Source organism: Pristiophorus japonicus, chromosome 1, assembly GCF_044704955.1.
Source record: "Pristiophorus japonicus isolate sPriJap1 chromosome 1, sPriJap1.hap1, whole genome shotgun sequence".
Lineage (NCBI taxonomy): Eukaryota > Metazoa > Chordata > Chondrichthyes > Pristiophoridae > Pristiophorus > Pristiophorus japonicus.
The window spans coordinates 490,336,972-490,361,023 of record NC_091977.1 but is presented as its reverse complement, the minus strand read 5'-3'; positions in this window follow the sequence as shown (position 1 = coordinate 490,361,023).

Here is a 24,052-nt window from a genome sequence, read left to right as displayed (position 1 = left end):
CACAGGAATACCCAGTGGTGATTGCCACAATCACACATGCCTGCAGAGAGAACACTGTGTATCTATAAGGTGGGCATCATTCTTTCTTATGGTTGACTGCATTTTTTTTTACAGATGGACTTTCTTTGGATTTTCCTTCTATTGGCAAGTTTGCAGCGGGGCAGGACTATCAGAGTTGTGATGATTGGGCTCCAACAACCAGGACCATCTTCTTTTCTGTAGGCATGACTCTAACCACTGGAGGTTGTCCCCTTAACCCCAGTTGACCTCAGTTTTTCTGGAGCTCCTTGGTGCCATGTTTGATCAAATGCTGTCTTAATGACCAGGGCTGACTTTCTCATCTTCCTCGCTGGCATTCAGCTCATGTATCCATACATAGATTAAGGCTGTGACAAAGTTTGAAGCTAAGTGCTTCTGCACTTGGAATGCAAAGCGAGTGTCAGTGATCAAGTGCCACTTGATGATGATTGGGAAGAGATGGTGGTTATTGACCACATTAGATTTGTCCTGCTTTTTATGATGAGGACATATCTGGATAATTACATAAGAATTAGGAACAGGAGTAGGCCATCTAGCCCCTCGAGCCTGCTCTACCATTCAACAAGATCATGGCTGATCTGGCCGTGGACTCAGCTCCACTTACCCGCCCGCTCCCCATAGCCCTTAATTCCCTTATTGGTTAAAAATCTATCTATCTGTGATTTGAATACATTCAATGAGCTAGCCTCAACTGCTTTCTTGGGCAGAGAATTCCACAAATTCACAACCCTCTGGGAGAAGAAATTCTTTCTCAACTCGGTTTTAAATTGGCTCCCCCGTATTTTGAGGCAGTGCCCCTACTTCTAGTCTCCCCGACCAGTGGAAACAACCTCTCTGCCTCTATCTTGTCTATCCCTTTCATTATTTTAAATGTTTCTATAAGATCACCCCTCATCCTTCTGAACTCCAACGAGTAAAGATCCAGTCTACTCAATCTATCATCATAAGGTAACCCCCTCATCTCCGGAATCAGTCAAGTGAATCGTCTCTGTACCCACTCCAAAGCTAGTATATCCTTCCTGAAGTAAGGTGACCAAAACTGCACGCAGTACTCCAGGTGTGGCCTCACCAATACTCTGTACAGTTGCAGCAGGACCTCCCTGCTTTTGTACTCCATCATAGAAACATAGAAACATAGAAAATAGGTGCAGGAGTAGGCCATTCGGCCCTTCTAGCCTGCACCGCCATTCAATGAGTTCATGGCTGAACATGCAACTTCAGTACCCCATTTCTGGTTTCTCACCATACCCCTTGATTCCCCTAGTAGTAAGGACTTCATCTAACTCCTTTTGAATATATTTAGTGAATTGGCCTCAACAACTTTCTGTGGTAGAGAATTCCACAGGTTCATCACTCTCTGGGTGAAGAAATTCCTCCTCATCTCGGTCCTAAATGGCTTCCCCCTTATCCCCCTTATCCTTAGACTGTGTCCCCTGGTTCTGGACTTCCCCAACATTGGGAACATTCTTCCTGCATCTAACCTGTCTAACCCCGTCAGAATTTTAAACGTTTCTATGAGGTTACCCTCTCATTCTTCTGAACTCCAGTGAATACAAGCCCAGTTGATCCAGTCTTTCTTGATAGGTCAGTCCCGCCATCCCGGGAATCAGTCTGGTGAACCTTCGCTGCACTCCCTCAATAGCAAGAATGTCCTTCCTCAGGTTAGGAGACCAAAACTGTACACAATACTCCAGGTGTGGCCTCACCAAGGCCCTGTACAATTGTAGCAACACCTCCCTGCCCTTGTACTCAAATCCCCTCGCTATGAAGGCCAACATGCCATTTGCTTTCTTAACCGCCTGCTGTACCTGCATGCCAACCTTCAATGACTGATGTACCATGACACCCAGGTCTCTTTGCACCTCCCCTTTTCCTAATCTGTCACCATTCAGATAATAGTCTGTCTCTCTGTTTTTACCACCAAAGTGGATAACCTCACATTTATCCACATTATACTTCATCTGCCATGCATTTGCCCACTCACCTAACCTATCCAAGTCGCTCTGCAGCCTCATAGAATCCTCCTTGCAGCTCACACTGCCACCAAACTTAGTGTCATCCGCAAATTTGGAGATACTACATTTAATCCCCTCGTCTAAATCATTTATGTACAGTGTAAACAGCTGGGGCCCCAGCACAGAACCTTGCGGTACCCCACTAGTCACTGCCTGCCATTCTGAAAAGTCCCCATTTACTCCTACTCTTTGCTTCCTGTCTGACAACCAGTTCTCAATCCATGTCAGCACACTACCCCCAATCCCATGTGCTTTAACTTTGCACATTAATCTCTTGTGTGGGACCTTGTCGAAAGCCTTCTGAAAGTCCAAATATACCACATCAACTGGTTCTCCCTTGTCCACTCTACTGGAAACATCCTCAAAAAATTCCAGAAGATTCATCCCTATTGCAATGAAGGCCAACATTCCATTCGCCTTCCTGATTACCTGCTGCACCTGCAAACTAACTTTTTGGGATTCATGCACAAGGACCCCCAGGTCCCTCTGCACCGCAGCATGTTGTAATTTCTCCACATTCAAATAATATTCCCTTTTACTGTTTTTTTTTCCAAGGTTGATGACCTCACATTTTCCGGCATTGTGTTCCATCTGCCAAACCTTAGCCCATTCGCTTAACCTATCTAAATCTCTTTGCAGCCTCTTTATGTCCTCTGCACAACCCGCTTTCCCACTAATCTTTGTGTCATCTGCAAATTTTGTTACACTACACTCTGTCCCCTCTTCCAGGTCATCTATGTATATTGTAAACAGTTGTGGTCCCAGCACCGATCCCTGTGGCACACCACTAATCACCGATTTCCAACCCAAAAAGGATCCATTTATCCCAACTCTCTGCTTTCTGTAAGCCAGCCAATTCTCTATCCATGCTAATACATTTCCTCTGACTCCGCGTACTTTTATCTTCTGCAGTAACCTTTTGTGTGGCACCTTATCGAATGCCTTTTGGAAATCTAAATACACCACATCCATCGGTACACCTCTATCCACCATGCTTGTTATATCCTCAAAAAATTCCAGTAAATTCGTTAAACATGATTTCCCCTTCATGAACCCATGTTGCGTCTGCTTGATTGCACTATTCCTATCTAGATGTCCCGCTATTTCTTCCTTAATGATAGCTTCAAGCATTTTCCCCCTCTACAGATGTTAAACTAACCGGCCTATAGTTACCTGCCTTTAGTCTGCCCCCTTTTTTAAACAGAGGCGTTACATTAGCTGCTTTCCAATTCGCTGGTACCTCCGCAGAGTCCAGAGAATTTTGGTAGATTATAACGAATGCATTTGCTATAACTTGCGCCATCTCTTTTAATACCCTGGGATGCACTTCATCAGGACCAGGGGACTTGTCTACCTTGAGTCCCATTTGCCTATCCAGCACTACCTCCCTAGTGATAGTGTTTATCTCAAGGTCCTCCCTTCCCACATTCCCGTGACCAGCAATTTCTGGCATGGTTTCTGTGTCTTCCACTGTGAAGACCGAAGCAAAATAATTGTTTAAGGTCTCAGCCATTCCCACATTTCCCATCATTAAATCCCCCTTCTCATCTTCTAAGGGACCAACATTTACTTTGGTCACTCTTTTCCATTTTATATATTGGTAAATGCTTTTACTATCTGTTATGTTTTGCGCAAGTTTACTTTCGTAATCTATCTTTCCTTTCTTTATTGATTTCTTAGTCATTTTTTGCTGTTGTTTAAAATTTTCCCAATCTTCTAGTTTCCCACAAAACTTGACCACCTTATACGCATTGGTTTTTAATTTGATACGCTCCTTTATTTCCTTGTTTATCCACGGCTGGTTATCCCTTCTCTTACCGCCCTTCTTTTTCACTAGAATATATTTTTGTTGAGCACTATGAAAGAGCTCCTTAAAAGTCCTCCACTGTTCCTCAATTGTGCCACCGTTTAGTCTGTGTTTCCAGTCTACTTTAGCCAACTCTGCCCTCATCCCACTGCAGTCCCCTTTGTTTAAGCATCGTACGCTCGTTTGAGACTTCCTCACCCTCAATCTGTATTACAAATTCATCCATACTGTGATCACTCATTCCGAGAGGATCTTTTACTAGGAAATCATTTATTATTCCTGTCTCATTACACAGGACCAGATCTAAGATAGCTTGCTCCCTTGTAGGTTCTGTAACATACTGTTCTAAGAAACAATCCCATATGCATTCTATGAATTCCTCCTCCAGGCTACCCCGTGCGATTTGATTTGACCCATCGATATGTTGGTTAAAATCCCCCATGATTATTGCCGTTCCTTTTTCGCATGCCTCCATTATTCCCTTGATTATTGTCCGCCCCACCGTGAAATTATTATTTGGGGGCCTATAAACTACACCAGTGACTTTTTCCCCTTACTATCTCTAATCTCCACCCACAATGATTCAACATTTTGTTCATTAGAGCCACTATCGTCTCTCACAACTGCCCTGATATCATCCTTTATTAACAGAGCTACCCACCTCCTTTCCCTTCTTGTCTATCTTTCCGAATTGTCAGATACCCCTGTATGTTTAATTCCAGTCTTGGCCTGCAACCACGTTTCTGTAATGGCCACCAAATCATACCCATTTGTAATGATTTGTGCCGTCAACTCATTTACTTTATTTTGAATGCTGCGTGCATTTAGGTAGAGTGTTTTAATACTAGTTTTTAAACCATGATTTTTAGTTTTGACCCCTCCTGCAGCCCCTTTATATTCATACACATTGTCCCTTCCTATCACCTTGTGGTTTACACTTACCCCTGTGCTACTCTGCTCTATTACCTCCTGCCTTTTGCATTCTTTCTTGGGGTCCTGTTCATCATTTGTTTACATTGTCTGGTAGATGCCAGTGTTGTAGCTGTACTGGAATAGCTTGGGTGAGCAGATAGTTTTAGTGCACAGATCTTCCACTGCAGCCAGGATGTTATCAGGGGCCATGTCTTTGCTGTATCCACTAATCACTAATTAATGTCATGCAAAGTGAATTGAATTGGCTGAACACTATGATGGTGGTGATCTCCAGAGGGGGTCGAATGGGATCGTTCACTTGACACTTTTTGGTTGAACAAACATGCAAGCACCTCAGTCTTGTCTGTTGCATTCATGTGTTGGGCCGCGTCATTAATTTGTTGCCTGGTTGTCCAGAAGCATTCTCAAGTGGATGTGGAAGGGATACAGAACCTTGCTCTAATCTGGTTGTAGGAGTGCTTAACTATGTCTTTAATCTGCTGCTTTTTGTGTTCAGAATACAGATAGCCCTGTGTTGTTGTTTCAGCAGTTTGATGCTTCATTCTAAGGTATGCCTGGTGTTGCTCCTGGCACACACTTCTACATACCTCATTGACCAGGTCTGAAGGAGATGGAAGAGTGAAGAATGTGTTAGATCAGGAGGCTCGAGATTGTGGTGGTAATCAATGATTCTGCTGATGGCCTATGGTACCTCATGAATGCCCGGTTTTGGGCTGCTAGACTTCACCTCAGCTGTTCTACTTTGTGGTGGTTTCACAATGCATGATGGAGACAGTCTTCACTGTGAAGAGGAGAATTTGTTTTCAATCGGTCACGCCTACTAATACTCTTGTGGAAAGATGTCAAGTAGGTTAGCCTAGTGTTGGTTCCTTCAGCACCTGATGCAGGCCCAGTTTGGGAGTTAAATCCCTCAGGATTCAATCAGCTTGGCCAGTGGTGGTTCTACTGGGCCATTCATAGTGGTGGACATTGCAGAGTCATTGTTTCCTTCAATGCTTCCCCAAATGCTGTTCACCATTCGCTGATTCATCAGTTGAAGAGCGGCAGTAGTGGTAAGCAGCAGGAGGTTTCTTTGGCTTGCAGCCATGTGAGCTTTGAGGGTGCCGAACATTGCCAGAGGGGAAAGGGAGCAGAAGGTGGCTGCACGCCAGTGGGTTGCAGGGGGAGGTCTAGGAAGGGATTTTTTTTTAATTTATTCGTTCAAGGGATGTGGGCATCGCTGGCAAGGCCAGAATATATTGCCCATCTCTAATTGCTGTTGATATGGTGGTGGTGAACCATGTGGTGAAGGACACCTGAGTGCCTTGATCGGCCATTTCAGAGGGCAGTTAAGAGTCAACCACATTAGTGTGGATCTGGAGTCATATGTAAGCCAGACCAGGTAAGGACAGCAGATGTCCTCCCCTCATGAGCATTAGTGAACCAGATGGGTTTTTACGACAATCCAGTAACTTCATGGTCACCATTATTAATACTAGCTTTTTAATTAACTGAATTTGAATGCCCCAGCTGCCGTGGTGGGATTTGAACTCGTGTCTCTGGATTATTAGTCCAGGCGTCTGGATTATTAGTCTACCAACATAACCACCACTCTACCTTACTTGGTCTGGCTCGAGCCAGGCAGCTGGTTAGTTTTTAAGTAAGCAGTAGGTTACAGGGCCGCACATGCCAGATGAAGAAAGAAATTTAACCATGGCCACAAGCTGGCATCTGGGAGCAGGAGGTAATCCAGTCAAGACTGCAATCTGGCTTCAGGGTAATGTTGATGCAGGGCATCACAGTAGCACCTATCTTTAGGAGGATTGAAAAGCATGACACAAAGGTGTGACAGATGTTTTTTATTCGTTCCGGGTTGTGGGTGTGGCTGCCAAGGTCAGCATTTATTGCCCATTTCTAATTGCCCTTGTGAAAGGGGTGGTGAGCCATCTTCTTGAACTGCTGCAGTCCTTGTTGTGAAGGAGTTCCAGGATTTTGACAGCGCCGATGAAGGAATGTCGATATATTTCCAAGATGTAACATGACAGCCAAAATCGTGGCTCAGGACGCAAGTATGATGCAAACAGAAATGGTTGGATTTTCGGTTGTCCAGCACCTCAGTTAGTAGCCAGAGGGGGCATTAATTGGAGCATAAGAGGTTACTGACTGGGAGCAAAGCGTTTAACACCCGACGCAAAATTCATTCGAGGCTCACTGGGGGGCGGAAACCAGCAGCACCTGGTTGCCGACAATCAGTATGATCCTGACATCAGTCCTGGTACAATGCCCATACTTGCGCATTGCACAGTAGATATGTGAATGGTGGATCTCAGGCTGACTTCAGTAATCAGGAGCATGGCCTGGTAGACATAGGGAAGGAGTAAGCAGTGCAAAGTCTCTACATTGTGTGCGACACTGAGGTTTACATGAAACCATTGGAAGGTGAATGGAAAGGGTACTCACCCTGATGACCATAGTAAGGCCATTGAATGTATTGCGACATTGGGTCACTGTTGTCTGCACCATGCTCCAGGCTGTAACGTGCTCAGCCACCTCCCTCCAGAGCCTTCTGAAATCCCGAGGCGCTGGCATTCATCCCCCTCCACGCTGGAGCGCACTCCAGCAACTCTCCAGTACCTCCAGCAAGGCATCAAGGGCGATGGCTGAGAAGCGGGTAGATAGCTGGCGTCTGCCTTGCTCTTCCATTTTCGAACTCTGAAGACCCGGTGGATCTGGAACTGCGCATGCGTGAACTTGAGTTGCCGTGCCTTTAAGACTCAGCTGTTCCCGGGGGTCTGACTTGGAGTTCTGCGCATGCACAATGGGTCCGCAAAATTTACCAACCAAACTTTCGCTATCGCCGCCGCCGCCCCCACCCCCCCCCCCACCCCTCGCCACAGCTCTGGTGTGCAATGGCTGACTTAGCGCCCGTCAGCTCCTCACCTGATTCTGACGAATTTCTGGGCGAAGGGCGCAAACTTTTTCAAGGCACTAAAATTACAGATCCGCCTGGGTTACCGTCCCAAATGAATTTATCCCCCAAAGACTTTTAATAAATTATATAACTAGATAGATTGAAAAAGATGAGCAATTTTTCCTTGCCAGACTTATCATTTCGGATTCTTGCCAGTCATGGGAATTCTAGGTGCAAAATTATCATCAATGATCTTACTGTACAAATGTTCAATGCCTCTGTTAAAATAGCAGAATTTAATATCAGCATGTAAATAATTATACAATAATATTTCAAATCCTTGGTGCAGAAGGAGGAACTGGACTCTCTCCTACCCAAATCCCAAAGTTGAATTCCAATGTTTCGCACCTCCCTTTATTTTAAAGTTGGTTACTTTCTGTTTTACAATACAGGTACCACGTTTCCAGAGTCTGGGCAGCGGGTTAAGTTTTACAGGAAGTTGTCTCCTGCCTCCTGCAGCTTCAGCCTATTCCCCTGATTAAATTAGGAATACTGCCAAATGTAATCGGTTAACATTTATTCTGACACCGTGCCAGGCCTACGATCACTTCAGCGCTGGTAGAATCAAAGATTCATTATCCTAAATACCATCTAATTTGGAACAAAAATAAAAACAATTAAAATTAAACAGTGAATGATGGACATGCCGGAGTAAGTTACAGGCCGTAATCTAATTGAGGGCTTTAGTGGCTTTGATATATATGCAACCAATAGATACAATTGGAGTAAGTTCCAGCTTAGAATTGGATGGTTTATATATAGTCTAGTAATGGAGCTGCTTATGCAGTCCCGGTGTAGCAATATCAGGACCGATACTTTTCAAGTGCTGTCTACATCTGTGCTATTTCCTGCAACTCACATGCTGTAATATGAGGCCAACTCATTCCAACAAACCTTCAGCACTCCCAGCACACAGCACATGATGCACTGGGAGTGGCACAGGGGCAGAGATGCATTATCTGGCTCCAATGATCTCAAAGGGCTCCGAGTCACATTTCAGGCGGACCTGCAACTGAAGGGTTGGAGAGAGAAACGGGTTGGGAACTGCCCTATTCAGTAATACAGATTTGCAAGCCCTGCTGCAGGAGGTCCAGCAGAGAAGGGTCGGTCTTTTTGGAGGTGAGTGCCGCTGCAGCATAAATGGAGTTGACAGACAAATGAACACTTGCTGACCTGAGGCCTAAATCTGGAATTTGTTAAGGAAGCAGTTTGCTGGAAGATGAAAGATTGCCAAGATGAAATGATGCAAAAATGTGATTTTGTTTTAAAATAAAATCAGAAAATGTTGCCAAACACTCAGCAGGTCAGGCAGCATCGGTGGAAAAAGAAACAGAATTAACACTCCGTGGTTATGTCCTTTTGTAGAGTACAGAAGGCTACAATAATCATTGAGACTTTGGCAAGTTGTATTGTAACACTCCTCCTAATCTGTTCCATAGTCTGAACAGCTGCTTGAAAATGTGGAAGGTGTGCTTGACTAAGACCCATGTGGAAGCGTGCGGTCCTTAACTTATCCCGTGGCATCGACACCAATGGCTGGAGTGCATAACCTTTATCACCCAGCAGCCTATCTCGCAGTCTTCAAGCAATGAAGGAGGAATGGGAACTATCAGGGTAATTAATGGACATTCACATATACAATTCTGTTCTTGTGGTCACAGACCAGTTGCACATTCATGGAGTGATCGCCTTTTCTGTTCACAATGGAATAGTATTGGAGGTAAGAGTATGGTCACATGAGTGCAGTCGTTGCTGCTCTGCACTTTGAGGAATCCTGGCACATGGTATAAGTGGAGATCTCTTACTTGTTGCTGCCTGCTTTCCAAAGGAATTCATTACATTAGTGACCTGCATGATGCAGGCATGCACCGAAGAGTGGGAAATGTGATAGAAATCTCACTGCTTGGAAAGATGCCTGTTTATACAAAAAATAATGGTTACTTGAGACTGATTTACAAGCTGGAATCTAATTGAGGGTTCACATGATGTTATGAATCTCTCTGTTTGGTTACTCATTTGTAGCTGGTCTCGACTTTTCTATAATTTAAGTAAAACAGTTACAAATTGATGTGAAACAATTATTTAATAGTAGATGTTTTGTGGTACCACGAAATGAAGTTGACCAAAGTGGTTTTGGCCTTTTTTGGTGAATAGCGTGCTCCGATCATAGTGCTGAAGTGACATCAAGATATCTGCAGAGAACAATGAATTGCCATCACTGCAGATTTATCTGGGATATGAGTCTAAATCCAATGTGGATTGGAGTGTAAGAGTGAAATAAGTTTGGGTTTTATGTGAAAGGAAAGTGTTGGGTGAGTAATGCAGATTTGCATTCCCACACCGAGCTTCAAAAACTGGAACACAAATAGGGAATTTGTGCAAGGAGATCAGTGTGCCCTGCACAATTTAAAATGAATGGACAGCAATTCATGGGAACTGCCGGTTTGAATTCTTGATATGCACTTACAGCAGCCAAAATTTTAATTGTTCAATATTACCTCTGAACTTTTCTCTCTTTTTGCTCTTAGCCTCCAGCTACTCTGCCCTACATTACAGGAAAGATGTGATTGCACTAGAGAGTGTGCAGAGGAGATTTACGAAGATGTTGCCAGGACTGGAACATTTTTGCTATTAGGAAAGATTGGATCGGCTGGGGTTATTTTCTTTAGTACAGAGGAGGCTGAGGGGAGATTTAAATGAGGTGTATAAATTTATGAGGTGCCTAGATAGAGTGGACAGGAAGGATCTATTTCCCTGAGCTGAGGGGTCAATAACCAGGAGGCATAGATTTAAAGTAGTTGGTAGAAGGATTAGAGGGGGGATAAGGAAAGCAAATTTCACCCAGAGGGTGGTGGGGATCTGGAACTCATTGCCTGAAAGGGTGGTAGAGACAGAAACCATCACATTTAAAAAGTACTTGGTTGTGCACTTGAAGAGCCGTAACGTACAGGGCTACGGACCAAGAGCTGAAAAGTGGGATTAGCTGGATAGCTCTTTGTCAGCTGGCATGAACACTGTTATGTATGTTAATGTGTGTACTGTAACACTAGACCACTGAATGTACCTTCACATTGTGTACACCATACCTGTACCACCAGAGGGTGCTACTGGTGGAGAACTAAGGGTCATCTGCACACTGCAGGTAACCAAGTATAAAAGGGAGCTCACCTCTTGGTGTCCTCACTCAAGGAACTGCAATAAATTGACTAAGGTCACTACAGTTCAAGTACTATACCCTTACCTCGTGGAGTCATTATTAGAGTGCTTATATATACTACAGACACGATGGACCGAATGACCTCCTTCTGTGTCGTAATTTTTCTATGATTCTATGATTCTAATTTTCTTCCTTCCTGTATCCTCCAGAATTGAAATCAGGACTCATTGTGTTATGTCTGTAATGCACTTATGAATGACTCCATGAGACAATGTGTTGTACTCAAACTGTAGTGATCTTGGTCCTTTATTCATAACTCCAGAGTGAGGCACAAGCATGGTGAGCAGTCTTTTATACTGGGCCCTGCACACCTATGCAGGTGACCCTCAGGTCTCCCACCGCAGTGCCCTCTGGTGGACAGCTCTGCCACAGGGGCAGAAGACCCCGGTCTCCACCAGTTGCACCCTCTAGTGGTGCCAGCGTCATATATACATAGTGTAAACCTTATTCACAGTACATCAGGTAACAAGTCTCCATCTTATGCAACTATATAGTGACTACACAGAGAGTATATCTGTAGTCTGCATATATAACATCACTCTCCCCCAAGTCCTTTGTGCCAATTACATTTGCACTATGTGCTCTGGCTTAGCTCTCCCCAGGCTTAAGTGCCAATAGCCCTTGCACCTTGGCTGTGCTTTGGCTTGGCTCTCTCTCTGTTAACCCCCAAGTCCTTTTGTCACAACGTTGGGTAGTGGTTACTAGTTTTGATGGTTCGATGATGCAGTGGAGGTTCCAGTGGGTTCTGGGTATAATCCATGTGTGTGTCCATTGCTACAGACATCCATTTCCACCTGCCCCCCACCCCCCCTTCCACCCCACAGCGAGATCATGCAGCAGGCCTCTTACATTAACATACAGAATCAGACATAGTGCAATTACAAAGAAAGGAAGTTATAGTTTGTATCATGCCACCTTGGTTCAGTGACTTACATTTGTTACATTTTTCGGTTGTGCGCCAGGATTGGGTAGATTGCATTCATGGTTCAGTCATGGTCAGTACTGAGGTAGCAATACAGGCATGCGAGGACGCAGGTTCCAGAGCAACCAGACGGGGTCCTAGTCATCTGATAGTGGCGCTGCTCCCCCTGCTAGCGGGGTGGGCTTGGTTCACTCACCTAGCCAGGACTCAGGGCCTTTGCTATTGCCTAGTGGTGGGCAGAGCCACAGATGTGTGTGGCCTCCCTGTCCTCCTTTGAGGGCTGCAGAATCTTCTGCCTGCTCTCTAACGGTGTTGGGAACCTGGCTGTTCCTGGTCCCATTTGGAGAACTCGTTGGTTCTGACCTTTCGCTCCCGGACATGGCCGAGGTAGTGACTGGGTCTGGGGGCTGTGCCATCTCCACCTTGGTGGTGGGCAACGGCGGCCGACTGTGTGTATTGGCGCCGTTTTCATTTCCAGATCCGTGGCGAATAGTGCCATCGGGTGCCTGCAGTGTGGGATAAACCTGGGGTAGGGTATCAGAATCAGTGCCTTCACCCTCCTGAGGTCGCTGGCCTATAACTTGTGGGGACACCTAGGGCAGGGCATCAGGATCAGTGCCTTTACCCTCCCGAATTCACTCGCTTGCTACTTTTGGGTACACTCTATTACCGACATCTTGCAACAACATTTTGTTCTTTACATTAGGAATAGTACCGACATCTTGCAACAACATTTTGTTCTCAATCTTAATCGGTTCGTTACATTGATTGCCATGCATACAATGTCTCTTTAAGTTCAGTTGGTTGCAGGTCTCCTTTAAGAGGACCCTGCTGGCTTTACCCTAATCAAATCCTTTGTTAGACACCACGTGTTGGTCCCTCAGCGTTGCATCTCATGATATGACCGCGGCCATCTTTTTTTTCAGCCACGCTGCATCTCGCTGCAGCAGGGACACCATCTTGCCTCTGTCCTCGAGGTCGACTGCCTTGATCCTTCTCTCCCGTAATTCTGCCATAAAAGCTGGAAGAGTGTCTGTGAATTCGATCTTCCTCCCCAGGAGTCCTGCCACTGGAGCCAGGAAGGTACTTTTAGGTCATTCCGGTCGGATCATTGCCACGCAGTCGTGATGGATGGTCTGTGCCTCAGGTGCTGCGCTGGTCTGTTCTCTGGTGCCTGGCCCAAGCGAGGGTGGGATTTTGCTCTGCCTCTGAGCACGGGTTCATCGATTGCTGGAGTGAAGAGGTCTTCCCATTTCTACTGGATCTTCTCCATCCACCTTCTTCCAAGTAGCGTTGGACCATCACCTGCAACAATCCACAGCGGTAACTTGTGCACCACGCCATTATGGATTACGCTTACATCCGCACTACCAAGGACTGGGATCAGCTCCTTGGTGTAGGTGCGCAACTTTTCCTCGGGTCGCTTTTTGTTCCATAGCCTCTCAAAGGCATCCTGGCTCATCACTGACTGGCTCGCTCCCGTGTCCATTTCCATGAAGACTAGAACGCCATTTATCTCGAATTCCACCTTCACTGGAGGACAATCGGTGGTGGAGGTATACACTCCATACACTTCTTCTTGGGGCTAAGCTGCCTCTCTGGCCAAATCATCATACTCCCCGCTGGATTCAAAGTCATCTACCGACTCCTCTGCTAGGCAGTGAGTCGTATTTCTTTTACACATTCACTGGTGGTGGCCCTTCATGTTACATGCTTTGCAGATGTACTCAACAAACTGACACTGGTGAGCCCTATGGTTTCCTCCACAATGCCAGCATGGTGCTACTTGATTAGCACCCCAAGGCAGACTCTGTGTTCTGGAACCCTGAGGTCTGTGCTCTCTGCCCTGGGTAGAACCATTGCCTGTGAAAGACAGATTCTGTGTACAGTACTTGTCGGGTTTGCGTTCACAGGATGAATAATTTGCTTGGTGCTACAGGTTGAGGTCATGAACGCCTGACTGATGCTGATGGCTTTCTGCAGGTTGACTGTGGTGTCAGCAGATAATAGCTTGTGAAAGAGGCCCTCGTGGCCAATTGCCATAACGAAGATGTCTTGCAATGCTTCGTTGAGGTGCATTCCGAAATCACACAGTTCCGCATGTCTCCTGAGATCAGCAGCATATTTTGCAATCTCTTGGCCCTCAGGTCTGCGGTGAGTGTAGAATCTGTGCCTGGCCATGAGGATGCTCTGTTTTGGTTTTAGTTGGTCGCGAATTAGTTCAGTCAGCTCATCGTGTGTCTTATCCTTGGCCTTCGTGGGTGCCAGCAAGTCCCTGATGAGGCGGTAGACCTCGGGCCCACAATTGGTCAGCAGTATAGCCTTGTGCTTCTCTACCAATGTGTCTGTCTCCCCTGCCAGGTCGTTTGCCACAAAATATTGCTCGAGCCTTTCCGTGACGGCATACCAATCATCATCCTCTGTGAAGTCTTTTAGTGTGCCAAAGGTAGCCATAATCGCGTTGAAGTTTGTATTCTCATCGCCAGTTGTTATGTCTGTAATGCAGTTATGAATGACTCCACAAGGCAATGTGTTGTACTCAAACTGTAGTGATCTTGGTCCTTTATTCGTAATGCCAAAATGAGGCACAAGCATGGTGAGTAGCCTTTTATACTGGGCCCTGCACACCTATGCAGGTGACCCTCAGGTCTCCCACTGCAGTGCCCTCTGGTGGACAGCCGGTGCCACAGAGGCAGGAAACCCTAGTTTCCATCAGTTGCACCCTCCAGTGATGCCATCATAGTATATACGGAGTGTAAACCTTAGTAACACATCTCTATCTTATGCAACTATACAGTGACTACACAGAGTGTATATCTATAGTATGCATATATAAAACATTGCATTTCTCTGACTTGGAACTCCTTATCTTCCTCAGCCTTGCTTACCTCCTACAATGTTTTGGTTTTTAAAACCAAAGTTTAGAGTCCATAAGCCCACTGCTAACAAAAAAATCGCACATGTTCCACCCTCAAGCCATTTAGCTTTCCATTAATCTCTTATTACTCTGTTAATCAGCACAGTGGGCTGTATTAATGATTTTTCAACAGGGTGGGTTCAGTACATAGCTAGAAAAACAAGCATGGAAAATAAGCATGCATTTATGCAATTTTAAGCTGTCGCTCGCCCTTGTACACACACTGGGCTCTCATTCAGTCTCAAGCAAACACAGCATGCTTGCATTGAAGTCAACGGAAATAAAAATGGGGAGAGTTGTAAAATGGGCTGCTGACTCGCTAGCACCCATTTTATATTATTGCACAAAGTCAAGATCTACCCCATCATGTTCTCTCACACAGCTCTCTCGCATAGGCAGAATCTACTCTGCATGGTGCTCCCTCTTATACATGGCCCAAAACGGGAGATGGCGAATTGGCAGCCCTTTTTACACTTCCATTGACCTCAATGGAAAAGAAAATCAAGCAGTTTGCAAAGCGGGCTTCGACTCGCTGTCTGTCGGCTGTTCTGAGCTGGTGCCCAAGCCAAATGTTTCCAGAAGCAACATGCTGTACCATTCCAGCTATTGTACTTTATTTAGAATCTTACCTCAACCTACCACCAGTTGATACCATAACATACTTTTTTTCACTTTATCCAACAAACTAGTCCCATCTGCCGTGCTTTCCTTTGCCGGCCCTGTGCTCCTCTAACTGCCTGGTCTACTACTAAGACTAAGAGCTCCGAGTGGAAGGAGCAAATGTGGTGTCAGGCAGCTGGTGCTTCAATGCATGGAGGTGGCATGGTACGTCTGGGCCATGATATGGTCCTGCTGCAGCAGGAACCATGTCTGAGAAGGCAGTAATTGTCCTCACCTCTCCATCAACTGGCACTTCTTCAATCCTTTAAGGATCTAGGCTTTGGTTTCGATAAATGTGTCGTCACTTTGAGAGGACTCTGCCTCATCTGACCTGTAAGATGCACACAGCACACAGCTTATCAGCAAATCGCATGTCTATAGCCCATATTTTCCAACCCTGAATTTCAATGGATGGAAAGTCACGGGCAACGTATGTACTATTTTGCAGCAAGCCGTATGCTGGGTGCAAGGCGATGTCAGTGGCACAGGGTTTATGACATATACTCCACTGTTTCTGGGAAGGGAGCCCTCTGTCCTCATTCTTCTGCAGATGCCCATGAAGTTGTCATGTGCTCCATGGCACTCTGATATTATGTTAATCACGCACACATTGCTGCTGCCTCAGAGGTCAGAAGTGCACATTCTCCGTCAACTCTTGGAGACTGTTCAGCTCTGTCACAAAAGATATACCTAATTAAGATCTTTGACTCACCAACCACCTTCCTTCTGATGTGTTCCACTGGGGTACCAATCACTTGCCCATTCAGTAGAGGACTGCCTCAGGCTGTGGCACTGGGCAGCTGCTCTTCAGGTGTCACCTTCATTTGGTCCTTCTCACTTGTTTATTTGTGCTACGCTTGATGTTCCTTCCTCAAACTTGTTATCTAATGCCTCAGATCCTTGAAATTGTGACAGTACTTGTGCCAGGTGACAGGTGCAACAGGGCAAGCAGTGAAATGCTTGCATTCTGGCTCCAACCGGACAATGCGGGTTCATCTTGAGGAGATGCTAGAGAAAGAGGAAAAGGAGGCGCCTTTCGATGGCTTCAGGATTGATTGGCTTCTAATGTATTATAGACAGCACTGCAGCTCACACTGCAAACTCTGTGCCAAAAATGCCAAGGGCTATCTACTCAAATCTGGATAGCACCTTCAAACTAGGAGGACCCATGCCAGTGTGCATGCATCAGCAATCATTATCAGCAGCCATCTCCTGGGCATACACACACACACACACACAAACACACACACAAGACATCCAGATGTTAAAAATTGGCAGAGCGCCCAGATAGCCATTGTTTGGCCAGGCTAAATCCCAACAGTGCAGCATGCATGTAGATTCTAGTAGCACTGCTGGTCCAAACCCCACTCCCCTGCTCTTACCCCATAGCCTTGCAAATGATCCCTTTTCAAGTAAATATCCAATTCCCTTGGCTTAGTGGTAACACTCTGGCCTCTAAGTCAGAAGGTTGTGAGTTCAAGATCCAGTGATTTGAGCACACAATTACAATTCAGTGCAGTACCGAGGCAATGCTGCACTGTCAGAGGTGCCATTTTTCAGATGAGACGTTAAACCGAGGCCCTCTCAGGTGGACCTAGGATCCCGTGGAACTACTTGAAGGAAAGCAGGGAGGTTCTCACTGGTTTTGTAGCCAATATTTATCCCTCAACTAACATCACTAAAAAAGGAACATTGTCTGCTCATTTATCTCATTGCTGTTTATGAGACCTCGCTGTGCACAAATTGGCTGCCGTGTTTTCTACAATACCACAGTTATGTCTTAGATAAGGAGTCAGACTAGATACTGCAAGGTCAAAGTAAGTGTGACCATAGTCCTTTATTACAGATCTCAGAGTGCCTCTACAGCCTGTGAGGCCTCCTTATATACAGATGCTCCCAAGGGATTGTGGGATCCCTTGGGACTCCAGGGGATAAGCCCTCTGGTGGTTAGACATGGTCATTATAAGTTTACATACATAACAACACTCCCCCCCAAAGCCAATAGTGTAACTATTTACAATGTGAGTCGATCTGGGGCCTTCCTTTCCCTGGTTGATCGTCTTGGTGCAAATGCTGGTGTTGGTGTGTCGTTTGCTGGGCCTTCGCTAGGCTGCTGCACAGCTGGCCTTGCTGGACTGCTGGGGGTGGTGAGCCTTGTTGGGCTGCTGCGGGTGATGGGTTCTGCTTCATGGTCAACTGTTGGGTCGGTTGCCACTTGTTGGAGGATCGATAAAGGTAGAGTCGATTATGGGTTGTTTTGGATAGTCCGTAAATCTGAGTTTGGTTTGGTCCAAGTGTTTTCTGCAGGTGAGTCCATTTGGGAGTTTGACCACAAACACTCTACTCCCCTCTTGGCCAAAACAGTGCCAGCAATCCACTTGGGACCTTGTCCATAGTTCAACACAAATACAGAATCATTTACTTCAATTTCGCGTGACACATTTGCGCAATCATGATATGTATTCTGTTGAAGCTGCCTGCTCTCTACCAGTTCGTGTAGATCAGGGTGGACTAACGAGAGCCTTGTCTTAAACATAGAAACATAGAAACATAGAAACATAGAAACATAGAAAATAGGTGCAGGAGTAGGCCATTCGGCCCTTCTAGCCTGCACCGCCATTCAATGAGTTCATGGCTGAACATTCAACTTCAGTACCCCATTCCTGCTTTCTCGCCATACCCCTTGATCCCCCTAGTAGTAAGGACCTCATCTAACTCCTTTTTGAATATATTTAGTGAATTGGCCTCAACAACTTTCTGTGGTAGAGAATTCCACAGGTTCACCATTCTCTGGGTGAAGAAATTCCTCCTCATCTCGGTCCTAAATGGCTTCCCCCTTATCCTTAGACTGTGACCTCTGGTTCTGGACTTCCCCAACATTGGGAACATTCTTCCTGCATCTAACCTGTCTAACCCCGTCAGAATTTTAAATGTTTCTATGAGGTCCCCTCTCATTCTTCTGAACTCCAGTGAATACAAGCCCAGTTGATCCAGTCTTTCTTGATAGGTCAGTCCCGCCATCCCGGGAATCAGTCTGGTGAACCTTCGCTGCACTCCCTCAATAGCAAGAATGTCCTTCCTCAGGTTAGGAGACCAAAACTGTACACAATACTCCAGGTGTGGCCTCACCAATGCCCTGTACAACTGCAGCAACACCTCCCTGCCCCTGTACTCAAATCCCCTTGCTATGAAGGCCAACATGCCATTTGCTTTCTTAACCGCCTGCTGCACCTGCATGCCAACCTTCAATGACTGATGTACCATGACACCCAGGTCTCGTTGCACCTCCCCTTTTCCTAATCTGTCACCATTCAGATAATAGTCTGTCTCTCTGTTTTTACCACCAAAGTGGATAACCTCACATTTATCCACATTATACTTCATCTGCCATGCATTTGCCCACTCACCTAACCTATCCAAGTCGCTCTGCAGCCTCACAGCATCCTCCTCGCAGCTCACACTGCCACCCAACTTAGTGTCATCCGCAAATTTGGAGATACTACATTTAATCCCCTCATCTAAATCATTAATGTACAGTGTAAACAGCTGGGGCCCCAGCACAGAACCTTGCGGTATCCCACTAGTCACTGCCTGCCATTCTGAAAAGTACCCATTTACTCCTACTCTTTGCTTCCTGTCTGACAACCAGTTCTCAATCCATGTCAGTACACTACCCCCAATCCCATGTGCTTTAACTTTGCACATCAATCTCTTGTGTGGGACCTTGTCGAACGCCTTCTGAAAGTCCAAATATACCACATCAACTGGTTCTCCCTTGTCCACTCTACTGGAAACATCCTCAAAAAATTCCAGAAGATTTGTCAAGCATGATTTCCCTTTCACAAATCCATGCTGACTTGGACCTATCATGTCACCTCTTTCCAAATGCACTGCTATGACATCCTTAATAATTGATTCCATCATTTTACCCACTACCGATGTCAGGCTGACCGGTCTATAATTCCCTGTTTTCTCTCTCCCTCCTTTTTTAAAAAGTGGGGTTACATTGGCTACCCTCCACTCTATAGGAACTGATCCAGAGTCAATGGAATGTTGGAAAATGACTGTCAACGCATCCACTATTTCCAAGGCCACCTCCTTAAGTACTCTGGGATGCAGTCCATCAGGCCCTGGGGATTTATCGGCCTTCAATCCCATCAATTTCCCCAACACAATATCCCGGCTAATAAGGATTTCCCTCAGTTCCTCCTCCTTACTAGACCCCCCGACCCGTTTTATAACCGGAAGGTTGTTTGTGTCCTCCTTCGTGAATACCGAACCAAAGTACTTGTTCAATTGGTCCGCCATTTCTTTGTTCCCCGTTATGACTTCCCCTGATTCTGACTGCAGGGGACCTACGTTTGTCTTTACTAACCTTTTTCTCTTTACATATCTATAGAAACTTTTGCAATCCGTCTTAATGTTCCATGCAAGCTTCTTCTCATACTCCATTTTCCCTGCCCTAATCAAACCCTTTGTCCTCCTCTGCTGAGTTCTAAATTTCCCCCAGTCCCCAGGTTCGCTGCTATTTCTGGCCAATTTGTATGCCACTTCCTTGGCTTTAATACTATCCCTGATTTCTCTTGATAGCCACGGTTGAGCCACCTTCCCTTTTTTATTTTTATGCCAGACAGGAATGTACAATTGTTGTAGTTCATCCATGCGGTCTCTAAATGTCTGCCATTGCCCATCCACAGTCAACCCCTTAAGTATCATTCGCCAATCCATCCCAGCCAATTCACGCCTCATACCTTCAAAGTTAGCCTTCTTTAAGTTCTGGACCATGGTCTCTGAATTAACTGTTTCATTCTCCATCCCAATGCAGAATTCCACCATATTATGGTCACTCTTCCCCAAGGGGCCTCGCACAACGAGATTGCTAATTAATCCTCTCTCATTACATAACATCCAGTCTAAGATGGCCTCCCCCCTAGTTGGTTCCTCGACATATTGGTCGAGAAAACCATCCCTTATGCACTCCAGGAAATCCTCCTCCACCGTATTGCTTCCAGTTTGGTTAGCCCAATCTATGTGCATATTAAAGTCACCCATTATAACTGCTGCACCTTTATTGCACGCACCCCTAATTTCATGTTTGATGCCCTCCCCAACATCACTACTACTGTTTGGAGGTCTGTACACAACTCCCACTAACGTTTTTTGCCCTTTGGTGTTCTGCAGCTCTACCCATATAGATTCCACATCATCCAAGCTAATGTCCTTCCTAACTATTGCCTTAATCTCCTCCTTCACCAGCAATGCTACCCCACCTCCTTTTCCTTTTATTCTATCCTTCCTGAATGTTGAATACCCCTGAATGTTGAGTTGCCAGCCCTGATCATCCTGGAGCCACGTCTCCATAATCCCAATCACATCATATTTGTTAACATCTATTTGCACAGTTAATTCATCCACCTTATTGCGGATACTCCTTGCATTAAGACACAAAGCCTTTAGGCTTGTTTTTTTAACACCCTCTGTCCTTTTAGAATTTTGCTGTACAATGGCCCTTTTTGTTCTTTGCCTTGGGTTTCTCTGCCCTCCACTTTTCCTCATCTCTTTTCTGTCTTTTGCTTTTGCCTCCTTTTTGTTTCCTTCTATCTCCCTGCATTGGTTCCCATCCCCCTGCCATATTAGTTTAACTCCTCCCCAACAGCACTAGCAAACACTCCCCCGAGGACATTGGTTCCGATTCTGCCCAGGTGCAGACCGTCCGGATTGTACTGGTCCCACCTCCCCCAGAACCGGTTCCAATGCCCCAGGAATTTGAATCCCTCCCTGCTGCACCACTGCTCAAGCCACGTATTCATCTGAGCTATCCTGCGATTCCTACTCTGACTAGCAAGTGCCCTTTTCATGAGCAGTTCAGCGGGAGGGACCCCAGTGAACGAGTGGGATCTTGAGCGGTAACTAAGCAGGACTCAGGATAAGCGAATCTGCAGTGAACCTTCAGTTACCCACTTCAAGCTCTGCTTGATTGTTTGAACTGCTCGTTCTGCCTGACCGTTGGACGCTGGCTTAAACGGGGCAGACGTGACATGTTTGACCCCATTGCGGGTCATGAATTTCTTGAATTCGGCACTGGCAAAGCACGGCCCATTGTCACTTACAAGTACATCAGGCAGGCCGTGCGTGGCAAACATGGCCCGTAGGCTTTCAATGGTGGCAGCGGACATGTTTGCCGACATTATCGCACATTCAATCCACTTGGAGTATGCATCTACAACCACTAAACACATTTTTCCAAGGAATGGGCCTGCATAGTCGACATGAACCCTAGACCATGGTTTGGAGTGCCAAGACCATAAACAGTGGCGCCTCCCTGGATGTATTGCTTAACTGGGAACATGTATTACATTTGTGCACACAGGACTCTAAGTCTGCATCGATACCGGGTCACCACACGTGGGATCTGGCTATCGCTTTCATCATTACAATACCTGGGTGGGTACTGTGGAGATCACTACCCGATTACCCCATAGGAGGCAGTCTGCCTGTATAAACATTTCATCTTTGCGCTGCTGGTACGGCTTTATTTCTTCCTGCATCTCTAACGGGACACTAGATCAACTCCCGTGCAGCACACAGTTTTTTTACTAAGAACAGTAACGGATCCTGGCTCATCCAGGTTCTAATCTGTCGGGCGAAAGCAGGTGATTGCTCACTTTCGAATGCTTCCATTACCATGACGAAATCTGCAGGCTCTGCCATCTCCACTCTGGTAGTGGACAATGGTAGCCTACTGAGAGCATCGGCACAGTTTTCTGTGCCTGGCCTGTGGCGGATGGCGTAGTTGTATGCGGACAACGTGAGTGCGCATCTCTGGATGCGGGCCGATGCATTCGTATTTATCCCCTTATTTTCAGAAAAGAGGGATATAAGCGGATTATGGTCGGTTTCCAATTCAAATTTGAGCCCAAACAGATATTGATGCTTTTTCTTTACCCCGTAAACACACGCTAGCACTTCTTTTTCGATCATACTGTAGGCCCTCTCGGCCTTCGACAGACTTCTGGATGCATAAACAACTGGTTGCAATTTCCCAAATTCATTAGCTTATTGCAATACACACCCGATCCCATATGACGACGCATCACATGCTAGTACCAAACATTTACATGGATCGTACAACACAAGCAATTTGTTTGAACATAACAGCTTTCTAGCTTTCTCAAAGGCACTTTCTTGGCTTTTACCCCATACCCATTTCACTGATTTACGCAGTAAAGAGTGCAGGGATTCTAACAATGTGCAAAGACCCGGTAAGAAGTTACCAAAATAGTTCAGGAGTCCTAGAAACGACTGCACCTCCGTCACGTTCTGTGGTCTTGGTACGTTTTTATTGCCTCCGTCTCCGTCCTCCGTGTGTACAGGTGCACCAAGGGATTGTGGGATCCCTTGGGACTCCAGGGGATAAGTGGTTAGACATGGTAATTACAGGTTTACATACATAACAACAGTGACTACATCTGAACAGTACTTAATTGGCTCTAAAGCACTTTAACACACCCTAATGTCATGAAAAGCACTCTACAAGTGCAAATTATTTCTGAACAATGCTACCGCGCCAATTCCCCGACGCGCTGTCCTTTCAAGACCAGCTACCCTCTGGGAGCACAGGATTGGTGAATTTACCCTAGTACACACAAACAATTTGAAATGCCAAACAGGGTGCAAATGGAACCAAGTTAGCAGCAGTGTGCGAGTTGTGTCATTCCAGAAAGAAAAATGAGTGAGAGCCTGCTATCTCTTTAGTGAATACAAACATTTATTTGAGCAGTTCATCAGCACGGTAACAACATGTGCAAATGTTTCCTTTCTCCTCGACAGGCTGAAGAGGATGAAGTTTATTTTTCAAAACAAAACAAAGAAGGAAGGCCAACAGCTGTTGATGCTCAGTCACTAGTTCTTGCTGGGACTCTTTACCATTTAGGTTTCGAGCAGATGTTGTCTGAAACAAGCCAAATGCACCGTCGGGGCAGTCAGTAAGGGAACAAACACAGAGTTCTTTAAAAAAATTATTTTTTAAATACCGAAGGCCACAGATGCTTTGAGATATCAAGGTGAGGACACACTGCTCTGGAAAACTAGACTACATGCCCATACACATCCTCCATTCCTCGAACACTGGGCTGCACCTTGTCTCTTGGTTCTTCTGGTCTACCATTGGTAACCAATTGTTCTGCCAATATGCACCTCTGGAACGACCTGCCTGGCTCTGCCAGCCTTGCCATTTCATTCTCTGCTTTTCAAATAAATCTCCGCAAAAGCCTTCTTTTTCAAAACGTACATTTGTTCCCCCATCCATCCACTGTTTTTCCCTCCCCATTGTGAAGAGCTTTGAGGCAACTTCCTATGTGTAAGGAGTGCTGTTGAGATGCAAGTTGTTATCCTTTTTGCCATTCTGCTTTGTACTCCGTGATCAGACATGATACTAGCAATGCTGTTGTATCTCTGGAAATTCTTGCACTGTATGGAAAGAGGAGAGAAGCAATAAATCCATTCAATTCTGTGTGATTTCAAAATGGATGCCATTTACAATTTCAATTATTTCCAAATATTATGGGCTCAATCAAGGTTTGGTCAATAATT